Source organism: Schistocerca piceifrons, unplaced genomic scaffold (genome assembly GCF_021461385.2).
Source record: "Schistocerca piceifrons isolate TAMUIC-IGC-003096 unplaced genomic scaffold, iqSchPice1.1 HiC_scaffold_2445, whole genome shotgun sequence".
Classification (NCBI taxonomy): Eukaryota; Metazoa; Arthropoda; class Insecta; order Orthoptera; family Acrididae; genus Schistocerca; species Schistocerca piceifrons.
In genome coordinates this window covers 515,010-536,571 of record NW_025728388.1, presented here as the reverse complement: position 1 = coordinate 536,571, position 21,562 = coordinate 515,010, and positions in this window count along the sequence as shown.

Sequence of the window (21,562 nt, the reverse complement as noted above, 5' to 3'; positions counted from 1 at the left end):
CAATGCCTATTTAAGGTCAAGAAGACAGACTCTTCTTACTGACTATGATTTGATCCATTCCTGTGACACTAGCTATAGATTCCGATGCTTCACTTCAGGTTTCCTGAATCCCTCTGACCTTCTTATTGCCGGTGTAACACAGAAATTGCATCGGAATTAAATACGAAATGCACAATGCCAACTTAAGTACAAGAAGTTTGACTCTTCTTACTGACTATGTTTTGAACCACTCCTGTGACATTAGTTATAGATTCCGATGCTTCACGTCAGGATTACTGTATCCCTCTGACCTTCTTATTGATGATGAAACATAGATATTGCATCGGAATAAGATACAAAAGGCACAATGCTGTCTTAAGTACAGAAGACTGACTCTTCTTACTGCCTATGTTTTGAACTATTCCTGTGACACTAGTTATAGATTCCGATGCTTCACTTCAGGTTTACTGTATCCCTTAGACCTTCTTATTGACGATGAAACACAGAAATTGCGTCGGAATTAAATACAAAAGGCACAATGCCGACTTAAGTACAAGAAGACTGACTCTTCCTACTGTCTATGTTTGAATCATTCCTGTGACACTAGTTTTGGATTCCGATGCTTCACTTCAGGTATACTGTATCCCACTGACCTTCTTATTGACGATGAAACACAGAAATTGCATCGAAATTAAATACATAAGGCACAATGCCGACTTATGGACAAGAAGACTCACTCTTCATACTGACTATGTTTTGAACCATTCCTGTGACACTAGTTATAGATTCCGATGCTTCACTTCAGGTTTACTGTTTCCCTCTGACCTTTCTATTGACGATGAAACACTGAAATTGCATCGGAATTAAATACAAAAGGCACAATGCCGACTTAAGTACAAGAAGACTGACTCTTCTTACCGTCTACATTTTGAACCATTCCAGTTACACTAGTTATAGATTCCGATGCTTCACTTCATGTTTACTGTATCCCTTGGACCTTCTTATTGACGATGAAACACAGAAATTGCATCGGAAATAAATCCAAAAGGCACAATGCCGACTTAAGTACAAGACGTCTGACTCTTCTTACTGTCTATGCTTTGAACCATTACTGTGACACTAGGTATAGATTCCGATGCTTCACTCCAGGTTTACAGTATCCTTTGGACCCTTTAATTGACGATGAAACACAGAAATTGCGTCGGAATTAAATACAAGAGGCACAATGCCAACTTAAGGACAAGAAGGCTGTTTCTTCTTACTGTCTATGTTTTGAACCATTCCTATGACACTAGTTGTACATTCCGATGCTTCACTTCAGGTTCACTGTATCCCTTGGACCTTCTTATTGACGATGAAACACAGACATTGCATCAGAATTAAATACAAAAGGCACAATGCCGACTTAAGGACAAGAAGACTGACTCTTCTTACTGACTATGTTCTGAACCATTCCTGTGACACTAGCTATAGATTCCGATGCTTCACATCTGGTATACTGTATCCCTCAGACCTTCTTATTGACGATGAAACACAGAAATTGCATCGGAATTAAATACAAAAGGCACAATGCCGACTTAAGTACAAGAAGACTGACCCTTCTTTCTGTCTATGTTGTGAACCATTCCATTGACACTAGTTATAGATTCCGATGCTTCACTTCAAGTTTATTGTATCCCTCTGACCTTCTTATTAACGATCAAACACAGAAATTGCGTCGGAATTAAATAGAAAAGGCACAATGTCGACTTAAGTACAAGAAGACTGACTCTTCTTACTGTCTATGTTTTGAACCATTCCTGTGACGGTAGTTATAGATTCCGATGCTTCACTCCAGGTTTACTGTATCCCTTGGACCTTCTTATTGACGATGAAACACAGAAATTGCATCGGAATTAAATACAAAAAGCACAATGCCGACTTAAGTACAAGAAGACTGACTCTTCTTACTAACTATGTTTTGAACCATTCCTGTGACACTAGTTAAAGATTCCAATGCTTCACTTCTAGTTTACTGTATACCTTGGACCTTCTTATTGCCGATGAAGCACAGAAATTGCATCGGAATTAAATACAAAAGGCACAGTGCCGACTTGACCACAAGAAGACTGACTCTTCTTACTGACTATGTTTTGAACCATTCCTGTGACACTTGTTATTGATTCCGATGCTTCACTTCAGGTTTACTGTATACCTTGGACCTTCTCATTGACGATGAATCACAGAAATTGCATCGGAATTCAATACAAAATGCACAGTGCCGACTTAACTACAAGAAGACTGACTCTTCCTACTGTCAATGTTTAGAGTCTTTCCTGTGACACTAGTTTTGCATTCCGATGCTTCACTTCAGGTTTACTATATTCCTCTGACCTTCTTATTGGCGACGAAACACAGAAATTGCATCGGAATGAAATACAAAAGGCACAATGCCGGCTTAAGTACAAGAAGACTGACTCTTCCTACTGTCTATGTTTTGAACTATTCCTGTGACACTAGTTATAGATTCCGATGCTTCACTTCAGGTTTACTGTATCCCTCTGACCGTATTGCCGATGAAACTCAGAAATTGCATCGGAATTAAATACAAAAGGCACAATGCCGACTTAAGGACAAGAAGACTGACTATTCTTACTGACTATGTTTTGAACAATTCCTGTGACACTAGTTATAGATTCCGTTGCTTCACTTGAGGTTTACTGTTTCCCTTGGACCTTCGTATTGACGATGAAACACAGAAATTGCATCGGAATTAAATACAAAAGAAACAATGCCGACTTAAGTACAAGAAGACTGACTCTTCTACTGTCTATGTTTTGAACCTTTTCTGTGACACTATTTATAGAGTCCGATGCTTTGCTTCAGGTTTACTGTATCCCTTGGGCCTTCTTAATGCCGGTGAAATACAGAAATTGCATCGGAATTAAATACGAAATGCACAATGCCAACTTAAGTACAAGAAGATTGACTCCTTTTACTGACTATGTTTTGGACCATTCCTGTGACACTAGTTATTGATTCCGATGCTTCACTTTAGGATTTCTCTATCCCTCTGACCTTCTTATTGATGATGAAACACAGAAATTGCATCGGAATAAGATACAAACGGCACAATGACGACTTAGGTACAAGAAGACTGACTCTTCTTACTGTCTATGTTTTAAACCATTCCTGTGACACTAGTTATAGATTCCGATGCTTCACTTCAGGTTTACTGTATCCCTTAGACCATCTTATTGACGATGAAACACAGAAATTGCATTGGAATTAAATACAAAAGGCAAACGCCGACTTAAGTACACGAAGACTGACTCTTCTTACTGTCTATGTTTTGAACCATTCCTGTGACACAAGTTATAGATTTCGATGTTACACTCCAGGTTTACTGTATCCCTTGAACCTTCTCATTGCCGATGGAACACAGAAATTGCATCGGAATTCAATACAAAAGGCACAATGCCGACTTACGGACAAGCAGACTGACTGTTCTACTGACTATGTTTGAACCATTCCTGTGACACTAGTTATAGATTCCGATGCTTCACTTCAGGTTTATTGTATCCCACTGACCTTCGTATTGACGATGAAACACAGAAATTGCATCGGAATTAAATAGAAAAGGCACAATGTCGACTTAAGTACAAGATGACTGACTCTTCTTACTGTCTATGTTTTGAACCATTCCTGTGACACTAGTTATAGATTCCGATGCTTCACTCCAGGTTTACTGTATCCCTTGGACCTTCTTGTTGACGATGAAACACAGAAATTGCATCGGAATTAAATACAAAAGGCACAGTGCCGACTTAAATACAAGAAGACTGACTCTTCTTACTGACTATGTTTTGAACCATTCCTGTGACACTTCTTATAGATTCCGATGCTTCACTTCAGGTTTACTGTATACCTTGGACCTTCTTATTGATGATGAAACACAGAAATTGCATCGGAATTAATTACAAAAGGCACAATGCCGACTTATGGACAAGAAGACTGACTGTTCTTACTGACTATGTTTGGACCATTCCTGCGACACTAGTTATAGATTCCGAAGCTTCACTCCAGGGTTACTGTATCCCTTGGACCTTCTTATTGACGATGAAACACAGAAATTGCATCGGAATTAAACACAAAAGGCACAATGCCGACTTAAGTACAAGGAGACTGACTCTTCTTACAGTCTATGTTTTGAACCATTCCATTGGCACTAGATATAGATTCCGATGCCTCACTCCAGGTTTACTGCTTCCCTTGGACCCTCTTATTGACGATGAAACACAGAAATTGCATCGGAATTAAATAGAAAAGGCACAATCAAGACATAAGTTCAAGAAGACTGACTCTTCTTACTGACTATGTTTTGAACCATTCCTGTGACACTAGTTATAGATTCCAATGCTTCACTTCAGGTTCACTGTATCCCTTGGACCTTCTTGTTGACGATGAAACACAGAAATTGCATCGGAATTAAATACAAAAGGCACAGTGCCGACTTAAATACAAGAAGACTGACTCTTCTTACTGTCTATGTTTTGAACCATTCCTGTGACACTAGTTATGGATTCTCATGCTACACTCCAGGTTTACTCCATCCCTTGGACCATCTTATTGACGATGAAACACAGAAATTGCGTCGGAATTAAATACAAAAGTTCTGGCTATACAAGAAACAAGATACCCAGATGAGGATACAGTACAGGCAGACCAGTACAGGATTTATGAAGGGAAACCAGCGCAGATAGTAAAGAATACAAAAGGTCTTCGGGTATATGGCACAGCATTTGTGATACATAACTCATTCTCTACTAAGGTACTAGAATTTAAATCTAAATCACCAAGAATATCATTGATAATATTCAGAAATAAAAATAAAAAGTACACACTTATAAATGCCCATGCACCAATAAATAAAGACAACCAACAAAATCCAGAGAAAGTGCAGACATTTTGGGAGGAACTGGAAGAAACATTAGGGAAGATCCCTGAGCAACACACTACAATTCTGTTAGGAGACTTTAATGCACAAATTGGAAGAAACGAATTATCAAAAAGCACAGGGAGGTTTACAGCACACACTAAAACTAACATGAATGGCCAGAGATTAGTAGAGTTTTGTGAGAAATTCAAATTGAACATTATGACAACAAAATTCCAGAAGAATCCCAAAAAACAAACAACATGGAAATCACCGAACAAATTACTTGGCGAGTTCCAGATTGATCACGTGACAATAAGTTATTATAATTCAAGGGACATTCAAGATGTACAGGTGGTGAAAGGGGCCAACTTTGATTCTGACCATTATCTGACCAAAATTAAGATGAAATTAACACCAGAAAGAAGTCACAAGAGTGACGAAACAAAAATAGCCAAATATAGAGTACAGGACTTAATGCTCAATCAGCAAGTCTTAGACGACTACATGGAAAAGACAGATAAAATCAAAAGTCACAAATGGGAAGAAATTGCAGCCTCAATACGAGACGTAGCAGAACAAACAATTTTACTAACCAAAAAGAAAAAGCATCCCTGGTGGAATGAGGTCTGTGAGAAAGCACTACAGAAAAGAGCCAGAACTAGGGAGAAATACAACTCAACCAAAAGGCCAACTGACTGGGAGCAGTTCAAAACGCAAAGACGTGAAACGACGAAAATAATTAAAAGTGAACGAAGGAAATATGACACACAACAAATACAGAAAATACAAGATGAATTTTCTAAGAAGAATACACGCAATTTCTTTCAAACATTCAGAACTACAATAACAAGATATAAACCACCGACACTCTGCTTCAAAGATGAAAAAGGAAATCTGATCACCAGCGTGGAACAAAATTGCCAACACCTAGCGAACTACTTTGAAACGCTGCTAAGCTGCAAAAGACCTGATGAAAACTTGACATTTGAGAAGCCTAAGAATAAGCTACCAGACTCTGAACCACCTAATAAAGAAGAAATTAAAGAGATCTTGAAAGGACTGAAAAACAATAAAGCATCTGGTAAAGATTCGTTAGTCGCGGAACTACTGAAATACGCAGGAGAAAACTTAATAAATAATTTCGAGGCGCTGTTTGAAGAGATTTGGAATACAGAGAAGATTCCGGAGGAATGGAAGACAGCATTGATTCATCCGTTACATAAGAAGGGTGCCAAGACAAATGCAAATAACTACAGAGGTATCTCATTGTTATCAGTGGCCTATAAGGTCCTATCCAAGGCACTACAAAACAGGATTGAAAATCAAGTAGAGAAAGAACTGGGTGAATATCAGGCTGGGTTTAGAAAAGGAAGATCATGCAGTGAACAGATATTCAGTCTACTCTCCATAATACAACTTCGCGCACGCACATCGAAAAATCTAGTAATTACATTCATAGACTTCAAAAAAGCATATGATTCTATTGATAGACCAACCCTGATTAACACATTAGAAGAATTTGGGATTGATGATAAAAGCAGAAGTCTAATCCAGGAAACCCTTACGGGAACAAAATCGCAAGTGAAGTTTTTGGGTAGATTGTCACAACCGTTTGTAATTGGAACAGGTGTTAGACAAGGGGATGGGCTCTCCCCACTGTTGTTTAACATTGTCCTTGAAAAAGTGGTCAGGGAATGGAGAAAGAAGATGGCAGAAGCTGGAGTGAAAAATGGGATAACGTTAGGAAGAAATAAAACAAAAATTGAATGTCTGGCATTTGCTGATGACATGGCAATATTGGCAGATGACATCGAAACAGCAAAGATTCAGATAGAAATGCTGCATGAGATCGCTGAGAAGACAGGTCTACAAATATCGTATGAAAAGACAGAACTGATGATACAGGACAAAACAGACCCAACACAGACATTGCAAACTAAATATGGAATAATTAAGAGAGTTCATAAATTTAAGTATCTAGGGGAATGGATTACACCGACAGGGTTACCAAATGTTTCACTACAGGAAAGAGCAATAAAGATGGAAACGGCATACCAGCTATGCCGAAATGTATACAATAAAAAGTCGATCTCCATCAATGCCAAGCTCAGGCACTACAATGCGGTAATAAAACCAGAAAGTTTGTATGCGATTGAATGCATCCCACTGAACAGAAAACGTCTGTTGGAGAAATTGGAAATAAAAGAGAGAAAAATAATGAGAAAGATCTTAGGACCTAAAAAGGATGGACAAGATTATAAATTGCGATCCAATAAAGAGTTATACGAGAAAATTGAAAAACTGACAACATCCTTTAAAAAGAGAAGACTGAGTTTCTATGGGCATGTCAAAAGAATGGCACCAGAAAGAACGGCAAAGAAAATCCTGGAATACATGGAAAGCAGAAAGACACAAATTAACTGGCTGAAAGAAGTAAAAGAAGACATTGCAGAAATGAACATTATACCAGAGACAGTTTACAACAGAATGGAATATAGGAATGCCATCAACAAAATACAGGGATTCAAAGACCGAACGCAATCAAAGAAGACGGGAAAAACCTTGTCGCAAGATCGTAAAGAAGCCCACTCAGAAAAAATGAAGAAGTACTGGGAAGAACGCAAGAAAAAGCACAAGAAATGACTGATGCTTAGCGTAGTCCAAAGTTGACTGTAACGAATAATAATAATAATAAAAGGCACAATACCGACTTAAGAACAAGAAGATTGACTGATCTTACTGACTATGTTTGAACCATTCCTCTGCCACTAGTTATAAATTCTGATGCTTCACTTCAGGTTTATTGTATCCCTCTGACCTTCTTATTGACGATGAAACACAGAAATTGCATCGGAATTAAATAGAAAAGGCACAATGTCGACTTAAGTACAAGAAGACTGACTCTTCTTACTGTCGATGTTTTGAACCATTCCTGTGACACTAGTTATAGATTCCGATGCTTCACTCCAGGTTTACTGTATCCCTTACACCTCCTTATTGACGATGAAACACAGAAATTGCATCGGAATTAAATAGAAAAGGCACAATGCCGACTTAAGTACAAGAAGACTGACTCTTCTTACTGACTATTTTTTGAACCATTCCTGTGACACTAGTTATAGATTCCGATGCTTCACTTCAGGTTTATTGTATCCCACTGACCTTCTTATTGACGATGAAACACAGAAATTGCATCGGAATTAAATAGAAAAGGCACAATGTCGACTTAAGTACAAGAAGACTGACTCTTCTTACTGTCTATGTTTTGAACCATTCCTGTGACACTAGTTATAGATTCCGATTCTTCACTCCAGGTTTACTGTATCCCTTGGACCTTCTTGTTGACGATGAAACACAGAAATTGCATCGGAATTAAATACAAAAGGCACAGTGCCGACTTAAATACAAGAAGACTGACTCTTCTTACTGACTATGTTTTGAACCATTCCTGTGACACTTGTTATAGATTCCGATGCTTCACTTCAGGTTTACTGTATACCTTGGACCTTCTTATTGATGATGAAACACAGAAATTGCATCGGAATTAAATACAAAAGGCACAATGCCGACTTATGGACAAGAAGACTGACTGTTCTTACTGACTATGTTTGAACCATTCCTGTGACACTAGTTATAGATTCCGAAGCTTCACTCCAGGGTTACTGTATCCCTTGGACCTTCTTATTGACGATGAAACACAGAAATTGCATCGGAATTCAACACAAAAGGCACAATGCCGACTTAAGTACAAGGAGACTGACTCTTCGTACTGTCTATGTTTTGAACCATTCCATTGGCACTAGTTATAGATTCCGATGCCTCACTCCAGGTTTACTGCTTCCCTTGGACCCTCTTATTGACGATGAAACACAGAAATTGCATCGGAAATAAATAGAAAAGGCACAATCAAGACATAAGTTCAAGAAGACTGACTCTTCTTACTGACTATGTTTTGAACCATTCCTGTGACACTAGTTATAGATTCCAATGCTTCACTTCAGGTTCACTGTATCCCTTGGACCTTCTTGTTGACGATGAAACACAGAAATTGCTTCGGAATTAAATACAAAAGGCACAGTGCTGACTTAAATACAAGAAGACTGACTCTTCTTACTGTCTATGTTTTGAACCATGCCTGTGACACTAGTTATGGATTCCCATGCTACACTCCAGGGTTACTCCATCCCTTGGACCATCTTATTGACGATGAAACACAGAAATTGCGTCGGAATTAAATACAAAAGTTCTGGCTATACAAGAAACAAGATACCCAGATGAGGATACAGTACAGGCAGACCAGTACAGGATTTATAAATTGAAACCAGCGCAGATAGTAAAGAATACAAAAGGTCTTCCTGGTATATGGCACAGCATTTGTGATACATAACTCATTCTCTACTAGGGTACTAGAATTTAAATCTAAATCACCAAGAATATCATTGATAACATTCAGAAATAAAAATAAAAAGTACACACTTATAAATGCCCATGCACCAATAAATAAAGACAACCAACAAAATCCAGAGAAAGTGCAGACATTTTGGGAGGAACTGGAAGAAACAATAGGGAAGATCCCTGAGCAACACAGTACAATTCTGTTAGGAGACTTTAATGCACAAATTGGAAGAAACGAATTATCAAAAAGCACAGGGAGGTTTACAGCACACACTAAAACTAACATGAATGGCCAGAGATTAGTAGAGTTTTGTGAGAAATTCAAATTGAACATTATGACAACTAAATTCCAGAAGAATCCCAAAAAACAAACAACATGGAAATCACCGAACAAATTACTTGGCGAGTTCCAGATTGATCACGTGACAATAAGTTATGATAATTCAAGGGACATTCAAGATGTACAGGTGGTGAAAGGGGCCAACTTTGATTCTGACCATTATCTGACCAAAATTAAGATGAAATTAACACCAGAAAGAAGTCACAAGAGTGTGTAGCCTCCCCCTCACTTACCGACCTTAATGACAGTGAAAAATGAAACCGCGTGTACCTAATGGGAGTTTTGGAAAAGCAATCGTCACCGAAGTTAACCTGTCGGTAAAGAGGGAGGAAAGGGTTACATCTAAATGAAAGGAAATGTGCTAATGAAACTGGTGGAAATTAATTTTGAAAAGGGGTAAAGTTAATAAGGAAAGTAAATGTGCAGCCGTTACGTTAACAATTAACTATCGGTAATTAGGTATTTGAGATTTGGGGGAAATTACGGTCGCCAGTCCTAAGGACAATTACTATAGTAACTGAAAAAGAAAGGTTATTACACATATAATTAGCACTAGAAGCGTGGCAACTGAAGGTTGACACGTGTAGTGTGAAAACTGAAAGTTTGTCAGAAGTAATAAATTTCGCTACACCCTGACTTAATTTAGCAAAAGAATTAATAAAACCGGAAAATCGAAAGTTAATTTAGTGACTGAAGTTAATAGTGAGCTTTCTTTCTGAAGCACATCGAAATTCAGTAAAATACAGTTAGTCTTGGACTACCTCAACAATCGTTTCAAAAGCTACTTGAATCTACGCAATTTAGAAATAAGAGATTTAACTTTGATCTTGAATTAAATGATTCTGAACAATTAACAATAGTAAAATGTAGTACGTACCAAGCTGAGCTGCAGTCACAGGTAAGCTAAAATACGGTAACAAAGCTCGCACTCTTAATTCGTGCTTGTGTAATCTGAATATTGTAGCCAGCTCTGAGACTTTAACTGAACTTTGAAATTAAAGCAGTGAAATGGAATTATGCTGGCGTTTGAATTTCAACGACACTCGGGTTCATTTCGGAAAAGGAAGGGACCCTGCTTGGCAATGAAATTGGGACAATGAGCAACGAAGGTTCATGCTAAGTTGCTGTAATTTTGCGAGACAAATGGAACAATTTGAAAAGCTGAGGTCTGCCATACAGTTCTGAAACTTTACGTGCTTTTAGTCTTCCTTGTTGGTTGATTGAAGGTTTGAAGCCGTCGATCGAGGAGGTGGCGACAGTCACTCATTGACGGCCGTCGCTGTTGCAGAAGCTGGATGCGACACGGTCACCAGGCGAAACGGGCTCTTGATGTGCGCCAGCTAATGCTTCCCGTCCGCGACACCATGTCAGAAACTATCATCGCGAGTCGAGCGCAATTACATGCTGCCAAACCCCGAAAGCGCGGCAACTCGCGGGAGCGTCACAAGTGACGAAACAAAAATAGCCAAATATAGAGTACAGGACTTAATGCTCAATCAGCAAGTCTTAGACGACTACAAGGAAAAGACAGATAAAATCAAAAGTCACAAATGGGAAGAAATTGCAACCTCAATACGAGACGTAGCAGAACAAACAATTTTACTAACCAAAAAGAAAAAGCATCCCTGGTGGAATGAGGTCTGTGAGAAAGCACTACAGAAAAGAGCCAGAACTTGGGAGAAATACAACTCAACCAAAAGGCCAACTGACTGGGAGCAGTTCAAAACGCAAAGACGTGAAACGACGAAAATCATTAAAAGTGAACGAAGGAAATATGACACACAACAAATACAGAAAATACAAGATGAATTTTCTAAGAACAATACACGCAATTTCTTTCAAACATTCAGAACTACAATAACAAGATATAAACCACCGACACTCTGCTTGAAAGATGAAAAAGGAAATCTGATCACCAGCGTGGAACAAAATAGCCAACACCTAGCGAACTACTTTGAAACGCTGCTAAGCTGCAAAAGACCTAATGAAACCTTGACATTTGAGAAGCCTAAGAATAAGCTACCAGACTCTGAACCACCTAATAAAGAAGAAATTAAAGAGATCTTGAAAGGATTCAAAAACAATAAAGCATCTGGTAAAGATTCGTTAGTCGCGGAACTACTGAAATACGCAGGAGAAAACATAATAAATAATTTCGGGGCGCTGTTTGAAGAGATTTGGAATACAGAAAAGATTCCGGAGGAATGGAAGACAGCATTGATTCATCCGTTACATAAGAAGGGTGCCAAGACAAATGCAAATAACTACAGAGGTATCTCATTGTTATCAGTGGCCTATAAGATCCTATCCAAGGCACTACAAAACAGGATTGAAAATCAAGTAGAGAAAGAACTGGGTGAATATCAGGCTGGGTTTAGAAAAGGAAGATCATGCAGTGAACAGATATTCAGTCTACTCTCCATAATACAACTTCGCGCACGCACATCGAAAAATCTAGTAATTACATTCATAGACTTCAAAAAAGCATATGATTCTATTGATAGACCAACCCTGATTAACACATTAGAAGAATTTGGGATTGATGATAAAAGCAGAAGTCTAATCCAGGAAACCCTTACGGGAACAAAATCGCAAGTGAAGTTTTTGGGTAGATTGTCACAACCGTTTGTAATTGGAACAGGTGTTAGACAAGGGGATGGGCTCTCCCCACTGTTGTTTAACATTGTCCTTGAAAAAGTGGTCAGGGAATGGAGAAAGAAGATGGCAGAAGCTGGAGTGAAAAATGGGATAACGTTAGGAAGAAATAAAACAAAAATTGAATGTCTGGCATTTGCTGATGACATGGCAATATTGGCAGATGACATCGAAACAGCAAAGATTCAGATAGAAATGCTGCATGAGATCGCTGAGAAGACAGGTCTACAAATATCGTATGAAAAGACAGAACTGATGATACAGGACAAAACAGACCCAACACAGACATTGCAAACTAAATATGGAATAATTAAGAGAGTTCATAAATTTAAGTATCTAGGGGAATGGATTACACCGACAGGGTTACCAAATGTTTCACTACAGGAAAGAGCAATAAAGATGGAAACGGCATACCAGCTATGCCGAAATGTATACAATAAAAAGTCGATCTCCATCAATGCCAAGCTCAGGCACTACAATGCGGTAATAAAACCAGAAAGTTTGTATGCGATTGAATGCATCCCACTGAACAGAAAACGTCTGTTGGAGAAATTGGAAATAAAAGAGAGAAAAATAATGAGAAAGATCTTAAGACCTAAAAAGGATGGACAAGATTATAAATTGCGATCCAATAAAGAGTTATACGAGAAAATTGAAAAACTGACAACATCCTTTAAAAAGAGAAGACTGAGTTTCTATGGGCATGTCAAAAGAATGGCACCAGAAAGAACGGCAAAGAAAATCCTGGAATACATGGAAAGCAGAAAGACACAAATTAACTGGCTGAAAGAAGTAAAAGAAGACATTGCAGAAATGAACATTATACCAGAGACAGTTTACAACAGAATGGAATATAGGAATGCCATCAACAAAATACAGGGATTCAAAGACCGAACGCAATCAAAGAAGACGGGAAAAACCTGGTCGCAAGATCGTAAAGAACCCCACTCAGAAAAAATGAAGAAGTACTGGGAAGAACGCAAGAAAAAGAACAAGAAATGACTGATGCTTAGCGTAGTCCAAAGTTGACTGTAATGAATAATAATAATAATAAAAGGCACAATACCGACTTAAGAACAAGAAAACTGACTGATCTTACTGACTATGTTTGAACCATTCCTGTGACACTAGTTATAAATTCTGATGCTTCACTTCAGGTTTATTGTATCCCTCTGACCTTCTTATTGACGATGAAACACAGAAATTGCATCGGAATTAAATAGAAAAGGCACAATGTCGACTTAAGTAAAAGAAGACTGACTCTTCTTACTGTCTATGTTTTGAACCATTCCTGTGACACTAGTTATAGATTCCGATGCTTCACTCCAGGTTTACTGTATCCCTTGGACCTCCTTATTGACGATGAAACACAGAAATTGCATCGGAATTAAATAGAAAAGGCACAATGCCGACTTAAGTACAAGAAGACTGACTCTTCTTACTGACTATGTTTTGAACCATTCCTGTGACACTAGTTATAGATTGCGATGCTTCACTTCAGGTTTACTGTATACCTTAAACCTTCTTATTGACGATGAAACACAGAAATTGCATCGGAATTAAATACAAAAGGCACAGTGCCGACTTAAATACAAGAAGACTGACTCTACTTACTGACTATGCTTTGAACTATTACTGTGACACTAGTTATAGATTCCGATGCTTCACTTCAGGTTTACTGTATCCCTCTGACCGTATTGCCGATGAAACTCAGAAATTGCATGGGAATTAAATACAAAAGGCACAATGGCGACTTAAGGACAAGAAGACTGACTATTCTTACTGACTATGTTTTGAACAATTCCTGTGACACTAGTTATAGATTCCGTTGCTTCACTTGTGGTTTACTGTTTCCCTTGGACCTTCTTATTGACGATGAAACACAGAAATTGCATCGGAATTAAATACAAAAGAAACAATGCCGACTTAAGTACAAGAAGACTGACTCTTCTACTGTCTATGATTTGAACCTTTTCTGTGACACTATTTACAGAGTCCGATGCTTCGCTTCAGGTTTACTGTATCCCTTTTGCCTTCTTAATGCCGGTGAAACACAGAAATTGCATCGGAATTATATACGAAATGCACAATGCCAACTTAAGTACAAGAAGATTGACTCTTCTTACTGACTATGTTTTGGACCATTCCTGTGACACTAGTTATAGATTCCGATGCTTCACTTTAGGATTTCTGTATCCCTCTGACCTTCTTATTGATGATGAAACACAGAAATTGCATCGGAATAAGATACAAAAGGCACAATGCCGACTTAAGTACAAGAAGACTGACTCTTCTTACTGTCTATGTTTTAAACCATCCCTGTGACACTAGTTATAGATTCCGATGCTTCACTTCAGGTTTACTGTATCCCTTAGGCCATCTTATTGACGATGAAACACAGAAATTGCATTGGAATTAAATACAAAAGGCAAACGCCGACTTAAGTACACGAAGACTGACTCTTCTTACTGTCTATGCTTTGAACCATTCCTGTGACACAAGTTATAAATTTCGATGTTACACTCCAGGTTTACTGTATCCCTTGAACCTTCTCATTGTCGATGAAACACAGAAATTGCATCGGAATTAAATAGAAAAGGCACAATGTCGACTTAAGTACAAGATGACTGACTCTTCTTACTGTCTATGTTTTGAACCATTCGTGTGACACTAGTTATAGATTCCGATGCTTCACTCCAGGTTTACTGTATCCCTTGGACCTCCTTATTGACGATGAAACACAGAAATTGCATCGGAATTAAATAGAAAAGGCACAATGCCGACTTAAGTACAAGAAGACTGACTCTTCTTACTGACTATGTTTTGAACCATTCCTGTGACACTAGTTATAGATTGCGATGCTTCACTTCAGGTTTACTGTATACCTTAAACCTTCTTATTGACGATGAAACACAGAAATTGCATCGGAATTAAATACAAAAGGCACAGTGCCGACTTAAAGACAAGAAGACTGACTCTACTTACTGACTATGTGTTGAACCATTCCTGTGACACTTGTTATAGATTCCGATGCTTCACTTTAGGTTTACTGTATACCTTGGACCTTCTTATTGACGATGAAGCACAGAAATTGCATCGGAATTAAATACAAAATGCACAATGCCGACTTAAGTAAAAGAACACTGACTCTTCCTACTGTCTATGTTTTGAATCATTCCTGTGACACTAGTTTTGGATTCCGATGCTTCACTTCAGGTTTACTGTATCCCTCTGACCTTCTTAAATACGATGAGACACAGAAATTGCATCGGAATTAAATACAAAAGGCACAATGCCGACTTAAGTACAAGACGTCTGACTCTTCTTACTGTCTATGTTTTGAACCATTACTGTTACACTAGTTATAGATTCCGATGCTTCACTCCAGGTTTACTGTATCCCTTGGACCTCCTTATTGACGATGAAACACAGAAATTGCATCGGAATTAAATACGAAAGGCACAATGCCAACTTAAGTATAAGAAGACCTACTCTTCTTACTGACTATGTTTTGAACCATTCCTGTGACACTAGTTGTAGATTCCGATGCATCACTTCAGGTATCCTGTATCCCTCTGACCTTCTTATTGCCGGTGAAACACAGAAATTGCATCGGAATTAAATACGAAAGGCACAATGCCAACTTAAGTACAAGAAGACTTACTCTTCTTACTGACTATGTTTTGAACCATTCCTGTGACACTAGTTGTAGATTCCGATGCATCACTTCAGGTTTACTGTATCCCTTGGACCTTCTTATTGACGATGAAGGACAGAAATTGCATCGGAATTAAATACAAAAGGCGAAATGAAGACTTAAGTACATGAAGACTGACTCGTCTTACTGTCTATGTTTTGAACCATTCCTGTGACACTAGTTATAGATTCCGATGCTACACTCCAGGTTTACTCTATCCCTTGGACCTTCTTACTGACGATGAAACACAGATATTGCATCGGAATTAAATACAAAAGGTACAATGCCGACTTAAGGACAAGAAATCTGACTGTTCATACCGACTATGTATTGAACCATTCCTGTGACACTAGCTATAGATTTCGATGCTTCACTTCAGGTTTACTGTATCCCTCTGACCTTATTGCCGATGAATCACAGAAATTGCATCGGAATTAAATATAAAGGGCACAATAACGACTTAAGGACAAGAAGACTGACTCTTCTTACTGACTATGTTTTGAACCATTCCTGAGACACTAGTTATAGATTCCGATGCTTCACTTCAGGTTTTCTGTATCCCTCTGACCTTCTTATTGCGGTGAAACACTGAAATTGCACCGGAATTAAATACGAAAGGCACAATGCTAACTTAAGTACAAGTAGACTGACTCTTCCTACTGACTATGATTTGAACCATTCCTGTGACAGTAGTTATAGATTCCGATGCTTCACTTCAGGTTTACTGTATCCCTTGGACCTTCTTATTGACGATGAAACACAGAAATTGCATCGGAATTAAATACAAATGACACAATGCCGACTTAAGTACAAGAAGACTGTCTCTTCTTACACGCTATGCTTTGAACCATTCCTGTGACACTAGTTATAGATTCCGATGCTTCACTTCAGGTATACTGTATCCCTTGGACCTACTTATTGACGATGAAACACAGAAATTGCATCGGAATTCAATACAAAAGGCACAATGCCGACTTAAGCACAAGAAGACTGACTCTTCTTACTGACTATGCTTTGTACCATTCCTGTGACACTAGTTATAGATTCCGATGCTTCACTTCAGGTATACTGTATCTTTTGGACCTACTTATTGACGATGAAACTCAGAAATTGCATCGGAATTCAATACAAAAGGCACAATGCCGAATTAAGTACTAGAAGACTGACTGTTCTTACTGTCTATTTTTGAACCAGTCCTGTGACACTAGGTATAGACTCCGATGCTTCACTCCAGGTTTACTGTGTCCCGTGGACCGTCTTATTGGCGATGAAACACAGAAATTGCGTCGGAATTAAATACAAAAGGCACAATGCCGACTTAAGTAAAAGAAGTCTGACTCTTCTTACTGTTTATGATTTGAAATTCCTGTGACACTAGTTATAGATTCCGATGCTTCACTCCAGGTTTACTGTATCCCTTGGACCTTCTTATTAACGATGAAACACAGAAATTGCATCAGAATCAAATAGAATTTGCACAATGATGACTTTAGTGCAAGAAGACTTACTATTCTTACTGACTATGTATTGAACCATTCCTGTGACACTAGCTATAGATTTCGATGCTTCACTTCAGGTTTATTGCATCCCTCTGACCATCTTATTGACGATGAAACACAGAACTTGCATCGGAATTAAATAGAAAAGTCACAATGTCGACTTAAGGAGAAGAAGACTGACTCTTCTTACTGTCTATGTTTTGAACCATTCCTGTGACACTAGTTATAGGTTCCTATGCGTCACTCCAGGTTTACTGTATCTCTTGGACATTCTTATTGACGATGATACACAGAAATTGCATCGGAATGAAATAGAAAAGGCACAATGCTGACTTATGTACAAGAAGACTGACGCTTCCTACTGTCTATGTTTTGAACCATTCCTGTGACACTAGTTATAGATTCCGATTCTTCACTTCAGGTTTACTGTATCCCTCTGACCTTATTGCCGATGAACCACAGAATTTGCATCGGAATTAAATATAAAAGGCACAATACCGATGTAGGACAAGAAGACTGACTCTTCTTACTGACTATGTTTTGAACCATTCCTGAGACACTAGTTATAGATTCCGATGCTTCACTTCAGGTGTACTGTATCCCTCTGACCTTCTTATTGCGGTGAAACACAGAAATTGCATCGGAATTAAATGCGAAAGGCACAATGCAAACTTAAGTACAAGTAGACTGACTCTTCCTACTGACTATGTTTTGAACCATTCCTGTGACAGTAGTTACAGATTCCGATGCTTCACTTCAGGTTTACTGTATCCCTTGGACCTTCTTATTGACGATGAAACACAGAAATTGCATCGGAATTAAATACAAAAGACAGAATGCCGACTTAAGTACAAGAAGACTGACTCTTCTTACACGCTATGCTTTGAACCATTCCTGTGACACTAGTTATAGATTCCGATGCTTCACTTCAGGTTTACTGTATCCCTTGGACCTACTTATTGGCGATGAAACACAGAAATTGCATCGGAATTCAATACAAAAGGCACAATGCCGACTTAAGCACAAGAAGACTGACTCTTCTTACTGACTATGCTTTGTACCATTCCTGTGACACTAGTTATAGATTCCGATGCTTAACTTCAGGATTACTGTATCCCTCTGACCTTCTTAGTGACGATGAAACACAGAAATTGCATCAAAAATAAACACAAAAAGCACAACGCCGACTTAAGTACAAGAATACTGACTCATCTTACTGTCTATGTTTTGAACCATTCCATTGACACCAGTTATAGATTCCGATGCCTCACTTCAGGTTTGCTGTATCCCTCTGACCTTCTTATTGACGATGAAACACAGAAATTGCATCGGAATTAAATACAAAAGGCACAATGCCGACTTAAGTACATGAAGACCGACTCTTCCTACTGACGATGTTTTGAACCACTCCTGTGACACTAGTTATAGATTCCGATGCTTCACTCCAGGTTTACTGTATCCCTTGGTCCTTCTTACTGACGATGAAACACAGAAATTGCATCGGAAATAAATACAAAAGGCACAATGCCGACTTAAGGACAAGAAGACTGACTCTTCTTACTGACTATATTTTGAACCATTCCTGTGACACTAGCTATAGATTCTGATGCTTCACTTCAGGTTTACTGTATCCCCTGGACCTTCTTATTGACGATGAAACACAGAAATTGCATCGGAATTAAATACAAAAGACAAAATGCCAACTTAAGTACACGAAGACTGACTTTTCTTACAGTCTATGATTTGAACCATTCCTGTGACACTAGTTATAGACTCCGATGCTACACTCCTGGTTTCCTGTATCCCATGGACCTTCTTATTGACGATGAAACACAGAAATTGCATCGGAATTAAATACAAAATTCACAACGCCGACTTAAGGATAAGAAGACTGGCTCTTCTTACTGACTTTGTTTTGAACAATTCCTGTGACACTAGTTATACATTCCCATTCTTCACTTGAGGTTTACTGTATCGCTTAAACCGTCCTATTGACGATGAAACACAGAAATTGCATTGGAATTAAATACAAAAGGCACAGTGTCGACTTGTGTACAAGAAGACTGACTCTTCCTACAGTCTATGTTTTGAACCATTCCTGTGTCACTAGTTATAGATTACGATGCTTCACTTCAGGTTTACTGTATCCCTTGGACCTTCTTATTGACGATGAAACACAGAAATTGCATCGGAATTAAATACATATGGCACAATGCCGACATAAGTACATGAAGACCAACTCTTCCTACTGACTATGTTTGAACCGTTCCTGTGACATTAGTCATAGATTCCGATGTTTCACTTGAGGTTTACTGTATCCCATGGACCTTCTTCTTGACGATGAAACACAGAAATTGCATCGGAATTAAATAGAAAAGGCACAACGCCGACGTAAGTACAAGAAGACTGACTCTTCTTACTGACTATGTTTTGACCATTCCTGTGACACTAGTTATAGATTCCGATGCTTCACTTCAGGTTTACTGTATCCCCTGGACCTTCTTATTGACGATGAAACACAGAAATTGCATCGGAATTAAAAACAAAAGGCACAATGGCGACTTAAGAATAAGAAGACTGGCTCTTCTTACTGACTTTGTTTTGAACCATTCCTGTGACACTAGTTATAGATTCCGATGCTTCACTTCAGGTTTACTGTATCCCTTGGACCTTCTTATTGACGATGAATCACAGAAATTGCATCGGAATTAAATACAAAAGGCACAACGCCGTCTTAAGTACAAGAAGACTGACCCTTCTTACTGTCTATGCTTTGAACCATTCCTGTGACACTAGTTATAGATTCCGATGCGTCATTTCAGGTTTACTGCATCCCTTGGACCTTCTTATTTACGATGAAATACAGAAATTGCATCGGAATTAAACACAAAAGGCAGAATGCCGACTTAAGTACAAAAAGACGGACTCCTCTTACTGACTATGATTTGAACCATTCCTGTGACACTAGTTATAGATTCCGATGCTTAACTTCAGGATTACTGTATCCCTCTGGCCTTCTTAGTGACGATGAAACACAGAAATTGCATCGGAAATAAATACAAAAAGCACAACGCCGACTTAAGTACAAGAATACTGACTCATCTTACTGTCTATGTTTTGAACCGTCCCTGTGACACTAGTTATAGATTCCGATGCTTTACTCCAGGTTTACTGTATCTCTTGGACCTTCTTATAGACGATGAAACACAGAAATTGCATCGGAATTAAATACAAAAGGCACAATGCCGACTTAAGTACAAGAACACTGACTCTTCTTACTGACTATGTCTTGAACCATTCTTGTGACACAAGTTATGGCTTCCGATGCTTCACTTCAGGTTTACTGTATCCTTCTGACATTCTTATTGACGATGAAACACAGAAATTGCATCGGAATTAAATACAAAAGGCACAATACCGAATTGAGTACAAGAGGACTGACTGTTCTTACTGTCTATTTTTGAACCAGTCCTGTGACACTAGGTATAGACTCCGTTGCTTCACTCCAGGTTTACTGTGTCCCGTGGACCGTCTTATTGGCGATGAAACACAGAAATTGCGTCGGAATTAAATACAAAAGGCACAATGCCGACTTAAGTAAAAGACATCTGACTCTTCTTACTGTTTATGATTTGAACCATTCCTGTGACACTAGTTATAGATTCCGATTCTTCACTCCAGGTTTACTGTATCCCTTGGACCTTCTTATTGACGATGAAACACAGAAATTCCATCAGAATCAAATAGAATATGCACAATGATGTTTTTAGTGCAAGAAGACTTACTATTCTTACTGACTATGTATTGAACCATTCCTGTGACACTAGCTATAGATTTCGATGCTTCACTTCAGGTTTATTGTATCCCTCTGACCTTCTTATTGACGATGAAACACAGAACTTGCATCGGAATTAAATAGAAAAGTCACAATGTCGACTTAAGGACAAGAAGACTGACTCTTCTTACTGTCTATGTTTTGAACCATTCCTGTGACACTAGTTATAGGTTCCGATGCGTCACTCCAGGTTTACTGTATCTCTTGGACATTCTTATTGACGATGATACACAGAAATTGCATC